Source organism: Chiloscyllium punctatum, chromosome 15 (assembly GCF_047496795.1).
Source record: "Chiloscyllium punctatum isolate Juve2018m chromosome 15, sChiPun1.3, whole genome shotgun sequence".
NCBI lineage: Eukaryota > Metazoa > Chordata > Chondrichthyes > Orectolobiformes > Hemiscylliidae > Chiloscyllium > Chiloscyllium punctatum.
The window spans coordinates 52,631,940-52,649,076 of record NC_092753.1 but is presented as its reverse complement, the minus strand read 5'-3'; the positions used below and the strand labels follow the sequence as shown (position 1 = coordinate 52,649,076).

Genomic DNA, 17,137 nt, shown 5'->3' with positions numbered 1-17,137 from the left:
GTACCTTTTTTTAAAAAAAACACTGCGTTGTAATTTACTAGACCTTAGATACCATTTGAATCTTTTGTTAGTGGAATGGGAAGGAGGGTAGAGCACAGAGTACTTTACACGTATTACCAGCATTCAGCAAATTACATGGTAATTATTGAGCCTGGAAAGATCGCACGACATCTGCTCTGAACGTTTAATAGAACCGCGATTTGAAAGATCAGACGGAGGGATTTGATTGCAGGTTTGGTGGGGGTGACTGTGGTAGAGTTATCCCACGATTCACAGTGTGTTTCTGTTTATTTAGATGCTGCAAGACTGTGCTTATCTTGCAAGTCGGACAGTGAAAATAAGCGCAGCCATTTTGGGAGTTCGGCGTTATTGTTGGTTTTTAACATCTAAAAGGGAGGGAAGTTTGAACGAATGCCTGCTGCGGTGAAGTGTAACCAGCTGTGTTCTGTGGGGGGTCATGCGGTAAAAGTTAAACATGTCTCACGTGCTTTCAGTTGCTCCCTTGAGGCATGACCCGGCTGTACTGTGCTATAGCACAGAGAACATACCAAACCAGCATAACGAGCACTTGTTTTCGCCCAGATATTGTGGAGAGCACATCTTAAAGATTGAAGACCACTGTGTAATCCTGAGTCATGCACGTTTCGTTTTAAAAAGCTAAGTGAAGAAGGCTTAAATTGAAAAGTCACTGTAAGATGTCAATTTATCTGACTCTCACTTAAATGTCGCATTTTTCTGATGGAAAGATGCGGTTCTCACTTTGTGAACTTCGGACTAACATGAGAAAGTTAATTTGCTGATGAAATGTAATCAATTTTTCAAGTTAGAGTGCCAATCAGTCCACCGCGTCATCATCTTCGCATTGCAATTCCTTAATGTGGAAGGCATGCATAGCGTGTAAAGTGTGATCAAGCTGTGGCATAGATCAATGTATTCAGTACAACGCCATATACAGTACACATGCTTCATTTACCATCTATTTTTGGCTTTTTTCTTTCTGTTCAATTGTCCTGTTTTCTTAATTGCTGTGCTAACGTGTTAGTCTCTAATACACGCATGTTTCTTCAAATCGGTTTGAACTGTATCTCTTTAAAAACAGATAAAACACCAACAAATGTGTGATAAGCTTTAGTTCCTGCTGAACTATTTTATTCATATATACTTTTTGATGATTAAATTTAATTCGAAGAATACTAATTCTTAGTTAAACACACCAATATTATTGCATTGCCTCGTTTGCATTGGATCGTGCACGATCATATTACCCAGCGCCGCGCGATGTCTGTTAGAATGGATTATATGAATGTAAATTAATTATTGTATTTCAATCAGATTAAGGCATACCCACCCGTTGCTATCTATAGGTTAAATGTACCTGAACTGGTCTACACTCAGCTTGTGTGAAGAGTATACATTTGTGATAGGGAACGGAGTTGTTTATTCAGTATCTATCGATCTACTTCCATCTTTTTAAAGCGGCTTTGTGGCGATGGGTTTTATACGGTGAGCGTTATGGGCCGAGGAGTCGAATAACCTCGAACATTCTGGCTACCACGTCCCAGTGTTTGTGAGAGTGAGCTAAAAACAGTACAGAATACACTGCACCAATTGGCCATTTACTGTACGTAGTGCAGCAGACTTGATGGGAACCGCATGTTCTACTGTATTTTAATGAAGCGTGTTCTATAGATTTATTGCAGGTCATAAAAGACAGCTTGCGCCTATAATCAGCAGGAAGCATGTCTGTCTTAGGACTGAGGTTGGATGGCAGTGCTGATTTTTTTATCTCACGCTATAAGGGGACTCCAGTTCGACCGCTCGAGAAACTGAAACTTCGAGCCAAGATTATATTATCTCCCATACTTGTATTTTTACAAAAAAGTTGCAGTGGACATCTGTAGCTTGAATGGGTTCACGCTAGCATACAACAGTCTGACATTGTGAGAGTTGGCGTGTACATTCAGTACTTTATTTGAAGTATCTCGTTTGTCTGTGCAACACCTAATAAAGGCCATTTAGGTGTCGTGTTACTGCAACTTGATCATTTGTGGACCTCTCGAAGTCACATGCTTATTTGATTTGTCGTCCATATGATTTTTTTTCTCCATATGATTTTTTCCTCCAAACTATATCATTTTCACAAAATATCTCAAAACAAATTCCAAAGTGTTTCAAGTTGGACAGAAAATGCAATATTATTCAACTTTTCTCCACTAAGCCTGGTGCTTGCTGAGCTCTTGCAGTATAGTTCCAATAAGTGTGATTTTTTTAACATTCAAAAGCAAGCATGCAATCTCTTCATCTTCCTTCCAGATCTTTGCAAAAGCACATTCAACAGAAGGTGTGCGACAGCCTCTTCCCCACAACAGTCACTTGAAGGCCAGTGTGAGTGGTACTTCAACTCTGAGATTTGCATGAGCAACATGACCATGGGAGCCCTTCTCACTGCCCGACTGCAGATTCCCAGCCAAAACCCCATTTTGGAAATCACATCTGAGTCATGCAAGGTTATTGGAGATCTTGGCATGTATTATGCAGGACTGATAGGGGTAAATCACCAACTGTGGAACAGGCTTGGCCCACTTGACAATGACCTTGGACAGAATGTTGTCATTGAACGTAGAACAGTACAGCATAGGTATAGGCCCTTCGGTCCATCATGTCTGTGAAATGAGCTGCCAGTTTCTCTTTTTTTTTCCCCCCTTCTGTCTGTAGGTGAGGAAAATGTGTTGCCATTCATCATGGATTCCGACATGGCTGTCAGCCAGTTACATACTCTTGCACACCTCCAACAAAACTGGTTTTATCTAATCCCACCCATATACAACTCAGGCCAAGAAGCTAATGCTTCCTGGAGTTTACTGGTCTGGAACAATTTGACAGCCTTAGTCAGCTCATTACAGTTAGAGGTTTGTCTAGACTCTCCCACTGGCTCTCATCTAACAACTCTGTGACAGAGAACAGGTAGATAGAAGATATGCTTAACTGTTTTTATTGCAGAAATATACTTTACTCATGAAAAATATTTATGTACATAACAAAGTATTAAAACAGTTCTGTACTGTCTTCAGAGGAAATAAAACAAACACTCTGGAATTTGACATTCCTCAGAGCTCCCCTGCAGTTGCAAACAGTGGCATTTTCTACTAATATAGGATACTATTTACATTCATTCTGAGGCAACGAAGATCTGATGACTGAACGGAGTCCTTACTTTGACAGAAAGACATTAGACCAGGTTCTTTCCCAATTGCACCTAGTTTTGGTGCATTGCTCAGTATGTAGTCCTGGACATTGGAATGTGCCAGTCTGCAATATTTAGTCGAGGACAGCTTGTTACACTGGAAACCAAGTTTCTGGTCGACCAAAGAGCATCTTTCACTGAGTTGATGATATCCTCTGCACTGTTGATGTTCGTCTCAGTGTGCATCCCAAGGAAAGAAACAGATGGTAGAGCGTGGAGTCCTACATCGCGGAGCTACACAGAATGAACTTTGAGAAAAACCACTGCACCACCCTCCAGACCTTCTTTTCAAAGCACATTGAAGAAGGAGATATGATAGCCTTTTACCACTACCACAACCCCCCGGCATCCACTTTAAGGGGAACATGCAGTGACGTAGTTAGTCTGCGCATTCTTGAACCATCTGACGCGTAGTGTCTTTCTCACCAACAGCCAAACTATGTCTTGGTGCTTGTTGAAATATTGTGGCAACTTTGAGTGACTGCACATAGAATCATGTGACAGGATCAACCCTCCTTTTCCTGCAGGGTCTTGGACGCTACGTCCTGACTACTGCCAGTTATTTAGTCCACTGTCAGTTGTAGTAAACATTTATGAATGGTGTGCCTATGAAACATAGATACTGCTACTCCCATTTTTATAAAAAGGTGACTGTCTTGGAACTCAACCAAAACAAAAGTGTGAAGTGCTTGATGTTTAGATATACTTCGTAGCATTTAAATATTGTATTTGGAAATTGTACATGGATGCTACCTATGTATAGTGTGTGTGTGTGTGTGTGTGTGTGCATGCTTGCGTGCACTTGGCATCACACAAAATCTATCCTGTTCTGAATAAATAATTGTGATTTAGGTATATATTACCCTGTGAAGCATCTACACATCGGATGAAGTTGATGTTTTAAGTATCACTTGATGTGTGTGATGAAATATGCATGTATTGCAAAACATGTGCATGCCAATATACTTGATGCATGGAATTGTATTGACTTCAGATCTTTATAAAATTGGGAGAACGACGCTAAAGTAACATGACAAGTTTGCAAAAGATTTTTCTCTCCACCAAACTGTTAGAACCTTAACCGATTTTGACACCCATTTGGCTTCATTGTTGGTTTAAAAAAAAACCTCCAGACAGGTGTCTGCCTATGTTTACTGGAGAGTCCCAGTACAGTTCTGCAATCAAGTTGTAGCAACTGTTGTGATGGTGTAGGAACAGAAAAAAGCTAAAGACACTCAGCAAGTCTGGCAGCATATTTTGAGAAAACATGGGCGATTTAACTTTTTAATAGTAATACATTATTGATATAGGTGAACAGAGCAAGATATTGGGGTAGAAAGGACATAAAATTATCTCTTTAACAGTTGACGTGCAGATGAGAAAATTTTAAAGGGCAATTTAAATGATAAGCCTGAGGGCAATAAAGATACTTATAAAGTGCTATGTGTGGGGAAAAAAAACAAAAGCACGTTATTTAAATAGATTGGCATGCATGAAAAATGTAAATTGGCGAGAGCTTATGAATCAAGCGAACTTGGAACTGATTTTGTCTGTCAAACAAAGCTATTCTAAAAGTGGTTGTTAGTGAGGAAACAGTAGGGTGCGGCACAGTGGCTCAGTGGTTAGCACTGCTGCCAAGAACCCGGGTTCAATTTCACCCTCGGGCGGCTGTCTCAATGGAGTTTGCACATTCTCCCAGTGTCTGCGTGAGTTTCATTTGTGTACTCCTGTTTCCTCGCACTTCCAAAAATGTGCAGATTAGGTGGATTGGCCAGGCTAAATTGCCCATAGTGTCCAGGGATGTGCAGACTAGGTGGATTAGCCATGAGAAATGTAGGGATACAAGTCGAGGGGTAGGTCTGGATGTTGTTTGAAGGGTCGATGTGCACTTGGTGGGCTGACACTATAGGGATTTTATTGTTCTTGTTCTTGTCTGTAATTTTTGACAGCGCTCACCGCACCATTGTATCCAACTGGTCTCCTCTCTCTCGTTGCTGAGTAGAGCTGCGTTTGCTTGATTCTGTTCTTGTCTAACCAGTGTAGCCATGAAATCGCTTGTAATGCATTATTGTCTCTTATCTCTGAAGCCCTCCTTACTACTTGCCTAATTTCAATCTAGATGCTGCCCCTTGGTGACACCCTATGAAAATATAAAGTCAGATTCACATATGTTGTTAATGCCTTGCTCCTCTTCACTACCACTATATCTCTCTCTTTCTGTGTATAATGCAGAAGGTGCAGGATCAGTTAATTCCAAAAAGTAAGAAAGATCCTAGGAGGAGGCATGGGCGGCTGTGGCTGACAAGGGAAGTTAAGAAACATAAAAGTTAAAAGAGAAAAAGTATAACATAGCAAAGATGAGTGGGAAAATGGAGGACTGGGAAGCCTTTAAAGATCAACAGAGGATTACTAAGAAGGAAATACACAGAAAAAATGAGGTACAAAGGTAAACTGGCCAAAAATATAAAGGAGGATAGTAATAACTTTTTTAGGTATGTGAAAGGCAAAAAAATGGTTAAGACTAAAATTGGGCCCTTGAAGACAGAAACAGGGGAATATATTACGGGGAACAAAGAAATGGCAGAAGAATTGAATTGGTACTTCAGATCTGTATTCACTGGGGAAGACATGAGCAATATCCCTGAGGTAACATAGCTGAAGGACCTGAACTGAAGGGAATTTATATTTGCCAGGAATTGGTGTTGGAGAAACTGTTAGGTCTGAAGGTTGATAAGTCCCCAGGGCCTGATGGTCTACATCCCAGGGTACTGAAGGAGGTGGCTCAAGAAATCGTGGATGCGTTGGTGATTATTTTCCAGAGTTTGATAGATTCGGGATCAGTTCCTGCGGATTGGAGGTTGGCTAACATTGTACCACTCTTTAAGAAAGGTGGGAGAGAGAAAGCAGGAAATTATAGACCAGTTAGTCTGACCTCAGTGGTGAGAAAGATGCTGGAGTCTGTTATAAATGATGAAATTAACGACACATCTGGATAGTAGTAACAGGATAGGTCAGAGTCAGCATGGCTTTATGAATGGGAAATCATGCTTGACTAATCTTCTGGAATTTTTTGAGGATGTAATGTTGAAGATGGACAAGGGAGATCCAGTAGATGTAGTGTACCTGGACTTTCAGAAAGCTTTTGATAAAGTCCCACATAGGAGGTTAGTGAGCAAAATTAGGGTGCATGGTATTGGGGGCAAAGTACTAACTTGGATTGAAAGTTGGTTGGCTGGCAGGAAACATAGAGTAGTGATACACGGCTCCATTTCGGAATGGCAGGCAGTGACCAGTGGGGTACCGCAGGGATCAGTGCTGGGACCGCAGCTTTTTACAATATATATTAATGATATAGAAGATGGTATTAGTAATAACATTAGCAAATTTGCTGATGATACAAAGCTGGGTGGCAGGGTGAAATGTGAGGAGGATGTTAGGAGATTACAGGGTGAACTGGACAGGTTAGGTGAGTGGTCAATTCCATGGCAGATGCAATTTAATGTGGATAAATATATGGTTATCCACTTTGGTGGCAAGAACAGGAAGGCAGATTACTACTTAAATGGAATCAATTTAGGTAAAGGGGCAGTACAAAGAGATCTGGGTATTCTTGTACACCAGTCAATGAAGGTAAGCATGCAGGTACAGCAGGTCGTGAAGAAGGCTAATAGCATGCTGGCCTTCATAACAAGAGGGATTGAGTATAGAAGCAAAGAGGTTCTTCTGCAGCTGTACAGGGCCCTGGTGAGACCACACCTGGAGTATTGTGTGCAGTTCTGGTCTCCAAATTTGAGGAAAGACATTCTGGCTATTGAGGGAGTGCAGCGTAGGTTCACGAGGTTATTTCCTGGAATAGCGGGAGTACCTTATGCTGAAAGACTGGAGCGACTGGACTTGTATACCCTTGATTCTGGATTAGTGGTGCTGGAAGAGCACAGCAGTTCAGGCAGCATCCAAGGAGCTTCGAAATCGACGTTCCTGATGAAGGGCTTTTGCTCGAAACATTGAACTGCTGTGCTCTTCCAGCACCACTAATCCAGAATCTGGTTTCCAGCATCTGCAGTCATTGTTTTTACCTCATTGTATACCCTTGAGTTTAGAAGACTGAGAGGGGATCTGATTGAGACATACAAGATTATTAAAGGATTGGACATTCTGGAGGCAGGAAACATGTTTCTGCTGATGGGTGAGTGCCGAACCAGAGGACACAGCTTAAAAATACTGGGTAGACCATTTAGGACAGAGATGAGGAGAAACTACTTCACCCAGAGAGTGGTGGCTGTGTGGAATGCTCTGCCCCAGAGGGCAGTGGAGGCCCAGTCTCTGGATTCATTTAAGAAAGAGTTGGATAGAGCTCTCAAGGATAGTGGAATCAAGGGTTATGGAGATAAGGCAGGAACAGGATACTGATTAAGGATGATCAGCCATGATCATATTGAATGGTGGTGCAGGCTCAAAGGGCAGAATGGCCTACTCCTGCAACTATTGCCTATTGTTTCTCTCTCTCTCTCCAACTGTCCAATGATTGTGTCATTTAGATTGAAGCCATTGTCTTTGGACAGCTGTCTCAATCTCTGTAACCGAGCCAACAATTCCTTCTTCTCTGGCCACGATCTCACTAAACCAGGCCTAACATCTTCCTTCTTAGCCATTCCACCTAATTACTTAAAAATAGATCATCTATCACCCCTCACTACCCTTTCTTTGTAATCTTAACCGTGCATAGTTACCTATAGATTTAAATATTGCAGTATTCCCCGGACCACCTTTTAATCTTGCAGCTCCATAAACATAAACCGATTCAAAATTTCCTTATGCCTTTTTGTAACTGTCCCATTCCCATTTATGACTCCAGTGTCCTCTTAATACATATTCACGCTCAAATCGTTCACTTGACAATTATCGGAGAATGTTATCTTTATCCACTTCTGGTCTATCGTGCAGCCCCACTTTCTTGTCGTTGCTAGTCGTGTGTTTGACAATCTAGGCCTTAAGCGCTGGATTTTTCTTAGAGCCTTCCTACTTCTGCTTTAAGTCATTAAAACCAACCGATTGGACCAAGCTTGTATGGTCTGTCTGACGTCTCTTTAATTGGGCTCGGCAATGAGAGCCCCCCTGAGCGTCTCCGTGCCGTTTATCAACGTTTGAAGGCGCTCTAAAAATGAATTGTTGATTAAAGCGTTCTGTGCGCAAGGTGAATGAGAAGAGATCAGATTTAGGCCATAGTATTGTTACCCTGCTGACAGTCAGTTCCTGGCTGATTATTTGTGAGAGTGCTCTGGGTTGTAAAAGCCCGTGGAAAGGGAGTTGGTCATTAACTAAGAGAGAAGTCGAGAGAGAAAATGAATCGAAGCGAGTTGGTGGGGTCGTGTCGAGAGGGGCGGGGGCGGGGGACGGGAACGTTGTGTGTAATGTGTTTGAGTCAGAGTGAGAGCTGATGCGTGAAGGTAAGCCATTGTTGGTGTGTGTAAGTTGTAGGAACGTGTGGGAGTAATAATATGTGCAGTGTGAATGTGTGAACCAGGAATAGGCTTTCATGTGGCTGACTGAGTTATAAGGTTTGTCTTTGTGCTTGGGGCATCCACTGATTGTCTTTTAAACATTTCAAACTTGAAACTGTAAACTTACTATAAAGCTTCTCTCGAGTCCCTACAGCGCTGATATACTGGTGCAACCAAAGCATTTTATAAGCTAAAGGAAACGTTTTTTTTTGAGGAAGTCTCTTTCATTCTCATGTGTCACGCGATCAGCGCCTGCCAGCTGGAAAGATCTTTAACTGTTTGCAGCTAAGCGGTTCTGTGTGTACTGAATGCCGCACTGATTACAGGAATCTAGGGGCCTAACTGAACTCCTGTCTTTGGCCAGCGTGAATGGGTATCCAGACTCTGAAGGAAGCCAAACTAGCAAGTCCTGTAGGCGAAATCATGCGCACGGGATACAACCCGGAAAGTGGTTTTGGTGGATATGAATCAGATAATAAATTGTCCGGCGTTTTCATTACTTTTAAGAGGCGGAAATTCTAGCTACTGGTGGAAACAGGAGGGCTGATTCCACTGAGTTATGTTCGTGACTATTAAATAATTTAAAATACGGTAACCTATGCAACGCGATATCGTTTTATTGCAACATAATTTGCTGGATTCAAACGTGTGCACACCGTGTCGAGTGTGATGTCGACATTATTGATGGTTGGAAGCTGGAAGAAGTCCTCGATCACCGAGCCCCTGAGGGTCCATGGATGCCAAATTGTAATTCCCAATAATAAATAGGCAGTTCTACAATCCCGTCTCATTCCAGATCATTAAACGGAGGCATTTGGAAGCTGCCTTCAGTTCAAGCGCTTGCACATAACTGAGAATGTTTTTCCAAATTAAACCGTGTGGGTGTGGACTGGGGTAGGCCGGCTGGAGTGGTATTTCAATACAGTATATCTATCTCCCAGAGGATCAACGCTCTTAATATGGGTTTTAGATTTGGAAAACAAATTCCCGGGAATGGTCGATACAATTGGTTAAAGTTAAACTATTAAATTGAAATATTTTGAGATTGAGCTGCATAAATTTCAGCTCCATTGTGTGCGTAAGGAACGGTATCACATTTTGTCAAAAAAAAGAACACACAGACAGGAACAAGTGCTGTGAGGCGAGGTGTTGGAGTTCGGGAAAAAGCGGAGCAGTTAACTAGATTTTGTTCAAAGCGCAGCCTGATCCGCTGCGAGCACACGGTGGCTGTATTGTGAAGACATTTTAAAATTGCATGTTGCTGTCACTTGTGAGAGAGCCTACAGCATTTGTGTGCTGTCAGACAGTACCCTAAGTGTGAAATATGCCCGAGGCAGATCACACTGAGAGGTGCTGCTACCTTACACAGACCGTGCGTGTGTGGTATAGGGAAGCTGAGAGGCAGAGCCACACGCAGGCGGAGGGAATCACAGGCTGTTCAGATCGCTGAGCAAGATTTGCTTTTTGACCGTTGATTGTATGCACATACCGTACAGAGACAAAAAAAACCCAGCCTTCAACATAAGACAACTGCCTGATAGTTACTTCTCCTTTCTTGCAAAACGAAATGATGGCCTCTTTTATTGATGTTGTGTACTCATTGTAATGCAGGCGACTTACAACTTCATTGTGGGAACTCCACACGATTTCCTTCTCTCTCTCTGAGCAGTGTCGCAGTGTTGCATGGCTTGGATATGTCGGTGCAACGGAGCAGCACTGCACATTCCAGAGAAAGACCAGGACCCACTGACACCAAACATATCGCAGAATTGGTGTAAACATTTCAAATCTGCTAACATGATATTTGTTTTAGTACGGTGTACTTGTACAATCTCTCAAAAACATTTTCTTATCTTTTATATAAGTCAAGATCACAATTTCCAGAAATAAATAGTGACAGTCATTTGTGTGGACTCCCCTCTTTTAGAATCAAGGCTATGATCAATAATAGTTGAGATCAAGAACACGAATCTGGCCCCAGTCACTGGTGTATAGATAGATTTGCTGCACAGTAATTGATTTCAATTCGCAAGTTTTTGAAAATGTGTATTCTGATCTGGGCAGAATATAAGGAAAATGCCTAGCAGAAGCTGTTTATTCTTCCTGTAGTGGGTCGGGGGAAAATGGGAGCAAAAACCTAAAACGTGGATGCTAGAAATCTGAAACAAAAGCTGAAATTGCTGGAGAAACTCAGCAGGTTTGGCAGCATCTGTAGAGAGAAAGCAGAGTTTCCAGTCGTGACCTTTCTTCAGAATTGATTGTAGCTAGCGGAAGGATGCTGAAGGGATGAGGGATTGGTAGCAAGGGGTAGGGGTGGGGGTGGGGGTATGGGGTAAAGGAGTAAATATTTAGGTGGAGATGGAGCCCATAGAGAGAGAATGGCAGTTGGGCAGACAAAGGGATGGATACTGGTGAGCCATGGAGAAAGAAAAGCTGTTACTCAGAACCTTTACTGCCAACCCATTTCCACCCACTAATGAAAGGAACCCATGTGGTGACAGGGCCAGCAGCATGGTAGTGTGTAAAGCACATGGAAAGGAGGGGCTTAGACTCTAAAATTATTGAACCTGATATTAAATCCTAAGGGCTGCAGGTCCCCATCCACTAATGCTCCTGACTAACAGCTTTTCTTTCTCCCCAGCTCCTCATTATCCATCTTTTCGTCTGCTCAACTGTCATTGTCTTACCCTCTCTCTCTGCGGCCATCTCCATGCAATGTTACCTCTTTTATCTCTCCACCGTATGTCTTCAGCATATGTACTACCTTTTTTTTTTAGCTACAATCAGTTCAGAATGAGGGTCATTGGACCCAAAACAGAAACTTTGGTTTCTCTCTACAGATGCTGCCAGAATGGCTGAGTTTTTCCAGCATTTCCTGCAAGTGTTTGGGATTCAGTATGACATGAACTAATGTTACATTTTTCTAATGGGGCTGCACGGTGGCACAGTGGCTAGCACTGCTGCCTCACAGCGCCAGGGACCTGGGTTCGATTTCAGCCTTGAGCGACTGTCTGAGTGGAGTTTGCACATCTCCCCATGTCTGCATAGGTTTCCTTCTGGGTGCTCCAGTTTCCTCCCACATGCTAAATTGCTTGTAGAATTAGGTGCATTAGTTAGGGGGAATAGGTCTAGGTGGGTTACTCTTTGGAGGGTCAGTGTGGACTAGTTAGGCCAAAGGACCTGTTTCCACACTGTAGGGGATCTAATCTAATCTAATGCTCTGTTAACAACCAGTGCATTCTAATGACTGAACCAGTGACCTTCCTTCCTATCTTCTCTATCTTAACACCACAACTGTCTGTCTTTACTCCTGATCCGTATTTCCAAGGGTTGGGCCATGAACTTCCATGTTTATGGACAATGCACTGCAGTGGTTTAACATTGCCTTCTGCAATTTGGCTGACTAGGAAACTCTTCTGGTTACTGTCTGCCATATTGGAAAGATTTACAGGCTGATAGTCAGATAGATTATGTTCCAATTACATCTTTCATGGCTAACAAGCCCTAGCATGGGACTTGAACCCAGAACCTCTGGCCCAGAGGTGTGAATATGCTACAATGCACAACAATACGCCTTAATTGACCCATTGAGATGCATGTTCGGAGCTTTTGTTATATGATGAGGAACAGCTTTATAAAGTTTGGGGCTAGGTGGTGACTTAATGCTAAAGTCATTGGACTCGTAATCTACAGCAAAGGCTAATGTTTTGGGGCATAGATTCAAATCCTAGCATGGTAGATGTTGCATTTTGAAATCCATGAAATTTGCAAACAAAACCTAGTCCAATGGTGACTGTTGATTTTCACAAAACCATCTGTTTCACTGTTGTTCTTTAATGGAAGGACATTTTGCCATCCTTACCTGGTGAGGATATGTGGGACGCCAGAACCAAAAGCAATGTGATGGACTCTTAGCTGGCCTCTGAAATGGCCTAGTAAGGTGCACATTTTTATCAAACTGCTCAAATGTCCATGAAAAAATAAAACTGGGCAGACCACCTAGCATTGACCTCGATCTCAGAAGCAATGGTAAACACAACTTGACCCTGCAAAGTTCTCCTGACCAACATATGCCAACATTAAGAGAGCTGTCCCTTACTTGTCAAGCAACAGCCTAACATTATTTGTAAGGTATGACTGTCTCAAACACTACCATCGTCATCCCTGGGTATGTTCTATCTTCAGGGCAGGGCAGGCCCCATTACAGGTCACGGCACAGTGATCTATAGTCAGAAAGAAGTTGGCCTGGGAGTATTCAACATTGGCGCTTGATTCCATGAAAAATCATGGCATCAGATCAAACATGGGCAACTTGCTGATCACCACCTACTGCATCACTCAACTGATGAATTAATACTCCTCCATATTGAATATCAATTGGAAGAAGAACCTGACTGGCAAGGGCATAAAATGTGCTTTGGATGGGAAACTTTAATGTCCATGACCTAGATTGGCACAGTAGCACCACTACTTACAGAGCTAACTGAGTTATGTCCAGGACAGTATTGGTTGAAATAACCATCACACAGTCATTGTGGGAATAAAGTCTCATCTCCATTTGGATGGCACCTCCATTGTGTGGTTTGGCACTACCACCATGATAAATGGGAACAGACTTTGAACACATCAAAACCAACTCAAAAATGGGTATCCATGGGCTGTGGGCCACCAGTTGCAGAATTTTTTTGCTTTTGCCCAAAACATCGATTCTCCTGTTCCTTGGTTACTGCCTGACCTGCTTTGCTTTTCCAGCACCACACTCTCGAATTGTTTTCAGCTCCAATTTGTAGCATCATGACCCAATATATCCCACATCCTACCATTACCATCCAGTCAGTGGATGAAGCCTGGGTCAGTGGAGAATGCAGGAGGACAGGAGAGGAACAGAAAAGGGCATATCTAAAAATACCTCAACTTGGTGAAGCTGCAGCACAGAACTACTTTTGCACCACACAGTGGACATTCTAAGTGAACCTGCAACCAACAGATCTGGTATTGCTACATCAATTAAGCAACTCATTGGAGCAGGAAGCTTCACAAACCTCCCCATGGTCACTGATGGAGGAGCCCAGCAAATGATAAGGTCAAAGTATTTGCGTCCATGTTCAGCTGTAAACGCCAAGTGGATACACCATCTCTGCCTCTTCCTAAGGTTTAGAGTATCACAGATGCCAGTCTTCAACCACTAAAGACAATGGATACTGCTGAGGATATGAGTCTTGACAGAATTTCTAGCGATAGTACTGATGACTTGTCCTTATGAACTAGCCATGTCCCTAGCCAAGCTGTTCTAGTACAGCTACAACTAGGCATCTATCTAACAATATGGGAAAATTGCTGAGGTATATCCTGCACATACACCAATCAGGATAAATTGGTCAGGTTGAATTTATCTGTCTGATCTAAATTATCAGTGAAGTGATGGAAGATGTCTTTTGACAGCGCTGTCAAGCAGCACTTGCAAAACAATAATCAATTCACTGATGCTCAGTTTAGGTTCTGCTTGGAAAACTAAGCTCCTGACCTCATTACAGCATTGGTCCAAACATAGACAAAAGAGCTAAACAGCAGAAGTAAAGTGAGAGTCACTGTCTTTGACATCAAGACTGCATTTGAATGAGTACAGAATCAAGGAGCCCTAGCAAAATAATTGATTTTCAATAAGAATCAGGAGGGATGGGGTGAAGGGGGAGGAAGTTCACTGTAGGTTGAGCTGCTTCTTTGATGACCTTCCATCCATCATAAAAGCAGAAGAGAGGATGTTTGCTGTTGATTTGCATAATGTTCAGCACCATTCACAATTCCTCAGATACCAAAGCAGTCCATGTTCACATGCAACAAACCTGGACAATATTCAGGCTTGGGTTGATAAGTATCAAGTAACAACTGCAACAAGAGAAGACCTAACCATCTCACCTTGATATTCAGCGGCATTGCCTTTTGCTAAATACCCCATTGTGAAATGGGTATCATGACCCAGTGTCAATCTGCTATCTACCAGGCACAAGTGGGGAACAAATATTCTTCAATTTCCTGGATAAATACAGCTCCAACAACACTCAAGAAACTTGACTGTTTTTTGGATGTTCCCTCATTTCCCCAATGTGCATCATGATAGCAGTGTGTACCATCTGCATTGACTCACCAAGACCACCTCCTGTAACAGCACCTTCCAAACATGGAACCTTTACTAACACAATAACAAGTCAGCAAGTGCATGAGTATACCAGCTACAAGTTCCCCTCCAAGCTATGTATCATCCTGACCTGGAACTAAAATAAAACAAAGAAAAGAGAAGGAAGAACTGAAGATCTGAAAAAAAAACAAATTGCTGGAGAAAGTGGCTCTGGCAGCATCTGTGGAAAGAAAGCAGAGTTAATGTTTCAAATTCTGAAGAAGTTATTGGACACAGATACTGCCAAACCTGCTGAGTTCTTCCAATGATTACTGTTTCTGACCTGGAACTATGTTATTGTTCATTTACAGTTGCTGGAATAAAACCCTGGAACACACTTCCAAACAGGACGATGGGTTTCCTAAAGATTGTAGCAGTTCAAAAAGACAACTCACAAACAAATTATTCAGAGTAATCGGGATCGGCAATAAATGCTGGTCCAACTAATGGCGTTCACATCCCATTGATGAATTTTTTTTAAAAATCAAGTGCGGATTCATAATTCCAATCTTTTCCCCAGGCTAAACTTATTCCTGCAAAAAAAACGAATATATACAAAGTTAAAAACAGATGCAGCGCACTTTGACAATATTGACTAATGATCATAAATTTGGAGAGGGAAGTTTAGTAGATTAGAACTTGAATTTTTCCAAAGGAAAGAAAAGTTGCTGAAGCTTTTTGTCTTTGATTCAGTAGGACAAACATAGTTGTTAGAAATTTGCAAAACTCAACAATTTATACTTAGTGAGAAGTTAACTGGTTGGTAAGTGGGCTGATTGGCCAAGGTGCTGCCACAGAGGAAGCATCAAGAAAGTCTAGATTCCCCAAACTCCCTAGTAATTTTAGAGAAAAAAAAAGAGGCTTGAACATAATCCTTATTTGCAGGAAACAGACCCATGCATATGAATGCGTGTTCCTTCTACGAGCATAAATTAGCCAAATTGTCAGATTGATTATCTTAACTTGGTTGGTTGTTTAGTTATTAGCAATCAGGATTGTTCAGCAAATGCTTGTCAATTGCAGAATCACATTTAGCAGTAAATGTTTTGTTTTGGACTTTGAGTTTGAACTGATTGAACATTACCTGTACTTTACCTAATAAACGTCATCTTCCAAAACAGTGCTGCTGACATGGCTTCCTTCTTCCATAACTGGTTTCCTGCCCACTGTGGTTGACAAGACCGTCAACCACATCCAACCTATCACCTGTGCTTCCTCCCTTGCCCCTTCTCATGACTCCTAACAGTGTGATCGGCTCCCCCTCGTCCTCACTTTCCATCCTACCAGTCTTCGTATTGAAAGGATCCTACTGTGTCATTTCAGACAACTCCAGAAGGATGCCACAACCAAACACATCTTCCCGTCACTCCCCCTACTGCATTTCACAGGGATTGTTCCTCTGGGCAATTCTAGTCCATTCTATGACCACTAACGCCCCCAGCAGCCCCTTCCCATGTAACTGCAGATGTTGCAAATCCTGCTCCTTCAACTCCTCCCTGCTCATCTATACCTCCTCCAATCTTGTATATCGTATTCACTGCACCCAGTGTGGCAGACTCTACATTGGAAAAACCAACTGCAGACTGTGTGACTGTCTTGCAGAACATCTCCAGTTAGCACACGAGCATGACCCCGACCTTCCCATTGCCTGTCACTTTAACACAGCATCCTGCTTGTATTCCCACTTGTCTGCCCTCAGAATGCTGCAATGCTCTAATGATACACAGCTCAAATTGGAGGGACAACATGTCCTGTTCAGACTAGGCATTTTACAACCTTCTGGAATTAATACAGTATTGACTTCAACACCTTCAAATTGTGAACCAACTCTCATTCGTTCTCTATCTTTTAGCTTTGCATGTTACATTCTCCGTCACCAAGTTCTCTCTCCCCTCTTCACACCCCAATGGGACTGTCTGCTCTTTCTAGTCTGGCAGTTAGACACACCATTGTTCTGCCATTTTCACAGTCTGATCACTTAATCTGAACTATCAACATCTTTTCTCCACCAGCACCCATCACCCCACCATCCCACCATCCCACACTCCCATTATTGCATAAATGCTGCTCCCTCCACCTTCACTTCAGCTCTTATGAAGGGTCATCTAGACTCGAAACATGGATGCTGCCTGATCCACTGTGATCTCCAGTATTTGTTGTTTTCAGTTAAAGAACATATTGTTTGATCAACTGGTATTTATGGCTTATGTACACACT

The 17,137-nt window shown here is 42.3% G+C and overlaps 1 protein-coding gene across 6 annotated transcripts in view; it reads left to right on the top strand.

The window, feature by feature from the left end:
* Positions 1–17,137, top strand: part of bcor (BCL6 corepressor) — a 327,180-nt gene that overhangs the window by 115,915 nt on the left and 194,128 nt on the right. The window contains exon 1 of one of the 6 annotated variants that reach the window (XM_072585134.1): positions 302–690. The exons of the other annotated variants lie outside the window; for them this stretch is intronic. The gene's annotated coding sequence lies outside the window, so the exon portion shown is untranslated. Of the gene's footprint in view, positions 1–301; positions 691–17,137 lie in introns of those variants that run through there. 6 annotated transcript variants of the gene reach the window in all.